Genomic DNA, 8,604 nt, shown 5'->3' on the forward strand with positions numbered 1-8,604 from the left:
CCCTATTTGTTATACAGCTCCCTAAAACCAGTCGTCGTAACCTCATGGGATTAACAGACAAACGTTTTAAAGTGACTTGCATATGTGTAACAAAAGAAAGCGGCAAAAATAATTCCACTTGCAGCACCCTTTTTGATAATTCGCTTCAATCGCAATTTTTTGACGCGAAGACTGCTTCAGCCTTTATTCGACATCCTTTCTTTATTTTTATTCGACATCCTTTCGCACCTCAGTGTGTCTCTAGTGATTGTAAATTGTGCCGTGATTTGTTTGTGATTTTGCAAACATAGGCCACTGCATAGCAAGCAAATCGCTTTATGTGCAAACAAGACAAATAACCAACTTTTAGAAAATAATTGCTTAAAGAAACACACATCATTTCGCTCTAGTCATTTGTCCAAAATACTTAAGTCATATCAAGTCGATTCATTTTGCCCGGAAGACTTCAGTCGAGCTAATTTATTTGAAAACGGTGACTTAAATGCAGGTGACTTGCTTAAGTCAATTGATTGACTTACATCATTGCCTTTATCGCACCTTTTGCATTTGAGCGTCTTGCTATCGAATTTAAATTGAATAAATATTCACAACGCTTACTGGGTATTCGGTATACCTAACATGTTTATCTTAACTTGGATTTGCAAAGCGTGTTTTTGTACGATACGGGTCGATACGTGTTAAAACAGAGATGGGCAAACTACGGTCCGCTGATGACTATCATCCGGCCCGCCAACTACTTTACGAAATGGATATACGAGGCCATTTCTCATATTTTTTACTGTTCCAACTAGATAAATGCGAAAAACTTTTAGCCTAAAGACGTAATTCTACCCTTGTAATAAACCATCAACAAAGAAAGATTTGCCAACTCATTGTATCTGAATGCATAATCGTCAGTTGAAATTTATTACGACCTACAGAAGACCTTTCTGAGGTTGGTTTTGGCCCGCGACTAAGAAAACCCTGCCCACCCCTGTGTTAAAAGTTTAAAAAGCTCGCCTGGGAACCTGTCTCCTCACAAATGGGAACCTGTCTGCTCTGCCTGACGAATGGCACCTATATATGCCGATATCGTAGGTCGCAACCGCCAGTTAAAATCTCTGAAGCCGGCGCGCATTTCTGAAACGATTTTGACCTAGTTGTCCGCGGATATTTTTTATCACATTCTGATCAGAGCCAATGCATTCGATGGCGCTTTTTTGAAACCTTTTCGAGAAGTCGTTGGATTGCCTTTTGCTTCATATTAACCTATTCAAATAAATCTTCGACGGCGCTCTTCTAAAACCTTTTCGAAGAGTCATTGGAGTAGGTTATCTCGGCCTGATCCTTTCGATCAAACTGAAGAGTCGGTCATACTGCAGCGATAAGTTGCATTTGCCTGCCAAATCATTTCAAAGGGAACAACTAGACGCTCCATAACCGTGTGTTTTCTTTCGCGGCATTATTACAGCGTTTTTTTGGGTTTATTTTAGAAGAAGACTCTAAAATAGGGGCCGGCAACATAGGGCGCGCCAACTCTTTTACAAACTGGACAAGAGGCCGTTCCCAAATTTTTGGTCATTTACAATAGATCAATCCAAAAAATTTCGCGTGAACTTGGTCTCAGCTGCGTGAGTGTAAAAGTTCTTAAAAAAATATATATATAAAAAATAAATAACATAGAGATTTTAACGGTCCTGTTCAAATTACATCGTAAACTAGATCAACGATTAAATTTATGGCTTACTTTTATTTATACTTTTTCATTGTGATCATGGATGACGCTGTGCTAACTTAACCCACGTATTACAAAACGCTTTAACGGCTTCTTTCACAATGTAGACTTATTATCTGATTTTGTAATGCAAAAAAAAACTAGGCACTTTAAAGTGTGTATTTTAACAAAATTATTAGTTTATAGGCTATAACGGTCTGCCGAGACCTTTCTTTGGGTCAAGCTCGCGACTCAGAAAAGGTTGCCGACCCTGCTCTAAACTTTTACCAACGCATAGCGCAGTGGTTCTTAACCTTTGGCAACCTGTCGAACCCCTATGCTATTCTGCAAGCGTTTGTCGCCGAACCCTTGAAACAGCTGCGTCACACCCCAAGGGTTCCATCGAACCCTGGTTAAGAACCACCGGATAGCGTTACGTAGGGCTTGCTTTGGTCTTTTCCATACCGCTTAACTTCTCTTAAATCTTTGGGACAAAAATAATTTCACTTGACTTACTACGCGTGTATCTCAAGAGAAATCCAAGACTCTAAACCAGGGTCGGCAACCTACGGCACTCGGGTAAACGCAAATCATCCAGCCCGCGGCCTGTTTTACAAACTGGGCACGAGGTAATTTATCGTAATTTTTTGCCTATTTAAACTACGTAAAAGCAGAAAATTTTCGCGCGTTTTTTCGGACCTTTTTGTGTTTGGTTTTGACCAGCGACTAGAAAAAAGCTGCCGATCAATGTTCTCAACTTTTACCAAGGTCGAATTACACAGAACCTGGTCCAGTGCTTTCCATATCAACTAACTTGAGTTAAGTTTTCTAGGCAAAATGACTTTCACTTGACTTACTACGCGCGTATCTCAATAGAATCTTAAATGCGCCAAACTTGACTTAAGTCTTCTGGGCAAAATTTCTTTCACTTCCCTTACTGTACGTGTCAACAGAATACCCAATGCACCAGAAGAAGACTCTAAACTTCTACCAGCTTCGCATTACGCAGGACCCGCTTCCGGCCTTTCCATACAAGCAAGCTCGAAAGGAAGCTAATGTCGAGACCGTGTGTACGCCAGCCCGCGAGCACACTTGAAGTCAAAGGAAGGCACCGGAGTTTGGTTGAATGGCCGCAGCTGCGTCTCGCGAAAAACAAAATCAGCAGTGATGCGTCATTACTCCGCGACAAGCGATTCTTGGGCCTCGACTGGCCAATTAATGCGGTGGTACCTGTCGCGGCTTTTTCGTTTTTTTCGACGCCGTCTGTTAAGTTGAGGTCCTTTGCGGTGTTTTTCGACTTTGTTTGACCCGACGGCTTTGCAAACCAAATACGGCCGCAAAACCGCCCTCAGGACCGGCTATAGTGCTAATTGCCATTAAACGGTAAAGATACCGTTTCTCTTATTTTACAAACAGTTTATGAATAATCCCTGTACCATTAAAATACCGTTTTCTTTTCTTTTAAATCGTTTGAAGAAAGTTGAGCTATAGCGCTAAATAATATCAAATTGTAAAGATACCGTTTATCTTTTAGTCCTATTAGGAATGGACATAAGAACGATCCTCAATCTATTTTGCAAAATCTGTCGCGGACTTTTGTTTCGACGCCTTCTGTCAATTTAAGGTCATTTGCGTTGTTTTTCGACTATGTTTGACCTCACCGAAATTGCAAGCCAAATAGGGCCGCAAAACCACCATGAGGCAGGTTGAATAACGACAAATTGCATATCATGTGGCACTGTATAACGACAAAATGTATTTTGATTTCGACAAGCTTTCGCACAACTGTGCTTCATCATGTCAAAGTAGAAATAAAAACAATTATAATGCACAAAGTATAAAAGCACAATTGCGAGTAAAAGGCGATGAGAAAAATGAAGTCGAATATATATTCACCTGATTGCCCTATTTAGTTTAGAGAAAATACGGTCATTTAGAAGTATTGTTTCTATTAACCCAATTGGGCCGCGAAACTGTCCTAAAGACAGTTGACCTATAGCGCTAAATAACATCAAACGGTAAAAATACTGTTTCTCTAATCTTACTAAGAACATCCCTCAATCAAACTTGGGAAATATGTCTGGACTTCGTTTTTGAACGCTGTCTGTCGAGTTGAGATCCTTTCTTTTTTGCGGTGTTTACCGATTGTGCTTGAATAGTTGAGCTATAGAGTGGTAAATAATGTAAAACGGTAAAGTTTCTTTATAATCCCTGAAAACAAATATTAAAATATATATTTTTTTCTTTTTTTAAAATCGCCTGAAAAAAAAGTTGAATTAGTGCTGAATAATTTCAAATGAGAATGGCCAAGTTTGCGAAATCTGCCGGCTCTGCAGGCCAAAGAGGGCCGCGAAAGTGCTAAATAATATCAAACGGTAAAGATACTGTTTTAAATAATTATTTTCTTACTCACGATTTGTTGATAATCCTTTTTAAATTATTAAAATAGTACTCTTTTCTTTTTAAAATAGCCTTGAGAAAAGTTGAACTAGTGTTAAGTAACATTAAACGGTAAAAATAATGTTTCGTTTATCTTACTAAGAATGACCATAAGAACGGTCCTTAAGCAATTTTGCGAAATCTGTCGCGTCTTTTTCGCTTTTCGACGTCCTATATGCATCAATTTGAGGTCCTTTGCGGTGTTTTTTGACTGTATTTGACCACAGTTTTTCGACTGCAGTATGTGACCACAGTTTTTCGACTTTGTTTTGCCGGCTCTGCAAACCAAATACGGCCGCAAAACCGCCCTTGGACAGTTGAACTGCTCGATTTATTATATGTTTCTAATTCTATCTCGAAAAAAGTTTTGCCAGCTTTAACAACTAAGAGGTTTTTTTTTCGCTTTGCGCGAATCTTTAATACATTTTGTCGTGTAGCTTGAAAGCAACACCACCGAACCTACATCTTAAGCTGTGTGATGTTTTTAATGTTACTTGTTTATGACGTCACGTCACGTAACTTGTTATAAAAAAATGTTATGAACAAAAATCCTGGATCCACACCTTCCTGGCTTAGTTGTTGATAATTGTACTACCGGTACTTTTAAAAAGATCTTATTTAGTTGGACTAAACTTCTGAAAACAAATTATCCCCCCCAAAAAAAAATACAATTACAAGCCAAATGCCGCTTTAATGCACCAAGTTTGACCGTTTAGCCAGACCAACTTGCGCAAAACTGCTTTTGGACTGTTGAGCTATAGTACTAAATAATATCAAACGGTAAAAATTATCTTTCTATTCGTACGCGCAGTTCGTTGATAATTCCTGTAGCTATTAAAATGGCGTTTTTTTGAAAAAAATCTTTCTTTATATACTTAGGCACAATTTGTTGATAATCATAAACAACTATTAAAATACTTTTTTTTCTGTTTTTTTTCAATTTCTCACTCGATCAGGTAGAATTGTCAAAAAATTCCAAAGTGTGAAACGGTTCAGCTTATAGAAGAACATAGTGCGGTCCTTAATGAACTTTGCCTAACCTGTCAAGGATTTTTTGTTTTTCAACGCTGTCGGTCGAATTGAGGACTTTTGCGGCGTTTTGATATTGTTTCTCCAGTCTTAGTCCCAATTTGTTGATGATCCCTGTATACAACTATTAAAATAGGCTTTTTTGTGTTTCATATTTACTCGATCTGATTAAATTGTCAAAAATACCTTCGCTCAGAAGAATCAAATGCGAAGCGCTCCGCTAATAGAAGAACAAACGTGGTCCGCAATCAAATTTGCAAAACCGACTGAGATTGACCCTCGTGACTTAAGTTAATGACTTGACTTAAGTGCCCTTAAGTCACTATTTTCAAATCGAATTGACTAAAGTTTTTTTGACAAGTGACTTGGGTTAAAATTAAATGCTTTCATTTAACAATTTCTCATAAAATTTGGGTAATTATTTAAATCTGCTTGATCTGCAACCAGAAACGGTTTGTTTTGCACCATTCGGATTTAGGCAGATTCTGTTATTCGAAAGAAAATTCTGAATAGCCTATTCGCCTATTGTTACGTTAAGGTTTGAGTATGTTTGCCAGTCCACGCAAAGCCATCCATAAGCAATGCGTGCGACTTGAATGACGTATTGCCCGCAATGCTTCTCACAGCAAATGACTCGATATAGAAATGACCGGAAATTCACTTGCATTAAGAGACTGTGGGAATTCAGGGCCCAGCGACCCGTTATGTATCTTTGGAAGATAATTTGCGCAACCTCTACAGGTTGACATTTTACCACGACAGACAACTTCACTTTCCATTTCATTCTTAAGACCAGTGGTTCTCAAATTTTTTTAGCTTTGGGCACACAAAAAAATCTAAAATATTTTGCGGCACTTTCTACAGAAGAACATTATAGCAATTTTGCAATCGCCCTTAACACACGACAAACTATATGTAGGCCCAAATGTCTCAATAATATAAATTTGTGATGGGTAGTGCGTATTTAAGTATAAAGTGCTTGAGTGTATGCCTATTCGTAGGCGTAATACAAATAAACATAATTTTAAAAATTACAAAAAGTTTCGACAATCTCTCGAGGCACACAGTTTGGTAATCACGGGTCTTGGCAATTAATAAAAATAAAGATTTATTTTTTCTATAGGCACTGTACTGTAAAACAAGTATTTGATTGTGTTTTACTAAATATGCAAAGCCTAAATTCTGGCCCAAAGCTAATTGTTGCGAATTGCCTCTACGCCTGTTACGAACCTTAAAAAAAATCATGAAACAGAGGCACTGATGAGAGTTCAAATATTATTGTTGCTCATTTAAAGATTACACTCAAAAAGCACATTCAACTGTTTTAATTTTAGTGTGGTTTCCATCCACAACAGAATCTTGCCCTACAACAGAACACATAATGCCGACGATAAAAGTTCTAAAATGTTTTAATAGGTTGAGAAGCGCACCGCTTCGAACAACAATCAGTCAGCAAGGTCTAAAGGCCCGTTTACACTACAGCTGCACTGAGCTGCGCTGGGCGTGCTTGAGTTTAGCAAAGCGTGAAAATCGCTCCAAAGCGTATATTTAAGCTAGCTGCAGCTGCTGCACGGGGCTTGAGTTTAGCAAAGTTTGAAACGCTCACCACAATAGAATTTAAATGCAAATTACGCTTTGCTCAGCTCAGTGCAGCTGTAGTGTAAACGGGCCTTAAAACTTTTTAATAAAAATATGCATTTCGTCATATAAATGAATGGCATCATCAGTTTATCTATACAATTAAATAGACTATGTATAATATTATATAAAATAGACCTAAATTTAGTTAATTCTAAACATTTATCTTAAATATAGTATTTATAGCCAGGGAGAACTGTTTGGCTATTCCGGTCCAGGTTCGGTTCGGGTTCAAGGATTTTTTCGGAATCCGGTTCGGTTCCGGTTTCGGTTTCGAGCATTTTAAAAGTTCCGGTTCAGCTCCGGTTCGACTGTCTTTATTTCAAAACCGGTTTATAAAGTTCCGGTTCAGATGAAATATGAGATGAAAATATGGGTCAATAAATGTAGAGTTACGTGGTGTAAACAAGCAGCTCGTTATTGAAATAACTGAATAAAAAAAAAAAATTACGTTTTATTTAGGCAATTTTTTCTTTTTTTATAAAATTTCGAACATGGCATAACTTGGCTCTCTCAAAAAGAGGTTGTGGCGCCATGCTAGAGTGAACCGCTTTTGTTGATAGGTTCTGCCAAAGAGAATCTCTTTGGTTCTGCTTAGGTTCAGGTTTAGGTTCTTTTAAAATAACCGGTTAAAAATGCAAGTCATCATTTCCATTAGATGTGCCTTAAAGAAGGATATAATTTTTTATGTTACCTATAAATCTTTTATAATAATAATAATCTTTATTTCTAGCCATTTTATTTATAGAACTGTCTTTTGAATAATAATCTGGTATCTGTTAAAAAAGTTGGAAAGACGGTTAAAATGCCTTTACAAATTGGGGATTTTACCAACCTAGAAGACAATGACTTGCAAATTTTTTTGTTGACATGTGTTCTGACTTTTACTTTGTCATTATTATCTTTAAAATAAAATGGAAGTGGCTAGCCTATTTGACCTGAGGCTGATCGCTCTTTTACGCTTGCACCAATGCGTGATTTTTTACTGATTTGGATTAGAGTTGGGATGAGACTTTGGGTTTAGGTGGTGATAGTATTAGATTTAATTTTCCGAGTTTGGCATAATTTTAATGATTTTGCGTCCGGGTGAATCTCCTTTAAGTGATTATCAGTGCTATAAACATAATTTATGTGTTTGCTGAATTACTTTGTTAGCCGGGTAAATAGCCTCAGGAGGTGCCTATAGGCCAGGGGTGTATGTTTTACCCTTTTAACAAAGATGAATATCAGAATTAATTAAAACACGAAAGTAACAAATTACGGCGCTCTTTCACTATTCTACGTAAAAATTAATAAAAAAAAAATTTTTTTCAAATGCCGCATACCACAACACATATTGTTTGGGTTAGGGTGCGGGTTAGCGTTTGGTTGAGGGTGGGTCAAGTTATTATTAATAATAAACATAATATTACTTGACCCACCCTCACCCAAACGCTAACCCGCACCCTAACCCAAACAATGTGCGTTGTGGTATGCGGTATTATTATTATTATTTTTTTGCATAACTTTTCACGTACAAAAGTGAAAGAGCGCCCAAATTACATCAGTGATATTGAATGTGACGACCGTCTAGCATTTTGACAAGAAGTTGTTCAATTTTTGGTAAAGTGGTAGATAATACACAACTAAAATGAGTCTCGTCAATCGATGTGGATACTTTAAAGATCATTTACTCCCTAAAACGAGAAAATTTACCTCCTGGTGTAAATTTACCCCAGGTTGAAAAAGGCTGCTATAGGCCATTGGAGTGGATTGCTCTTTTACACTTCCATTCGCTTTTCCACTTAATTTTCAGTGCTTTAAAC

Source organism: Ascidiella aspersa, chromosome 5 (genome assembly GCF_963924565.1).
Source record: "Ascidiella aspersa chromosome 5, kaAscAspe10.2, whole genome shotgun sequence".
Classification (NCBI taxonomy): Eukaryota; Metazoa; Chordata; class Ascidiacea; order Phlebobranchia; family Ascidiidae; genus Ascidiella; species Ascidiella aspersa.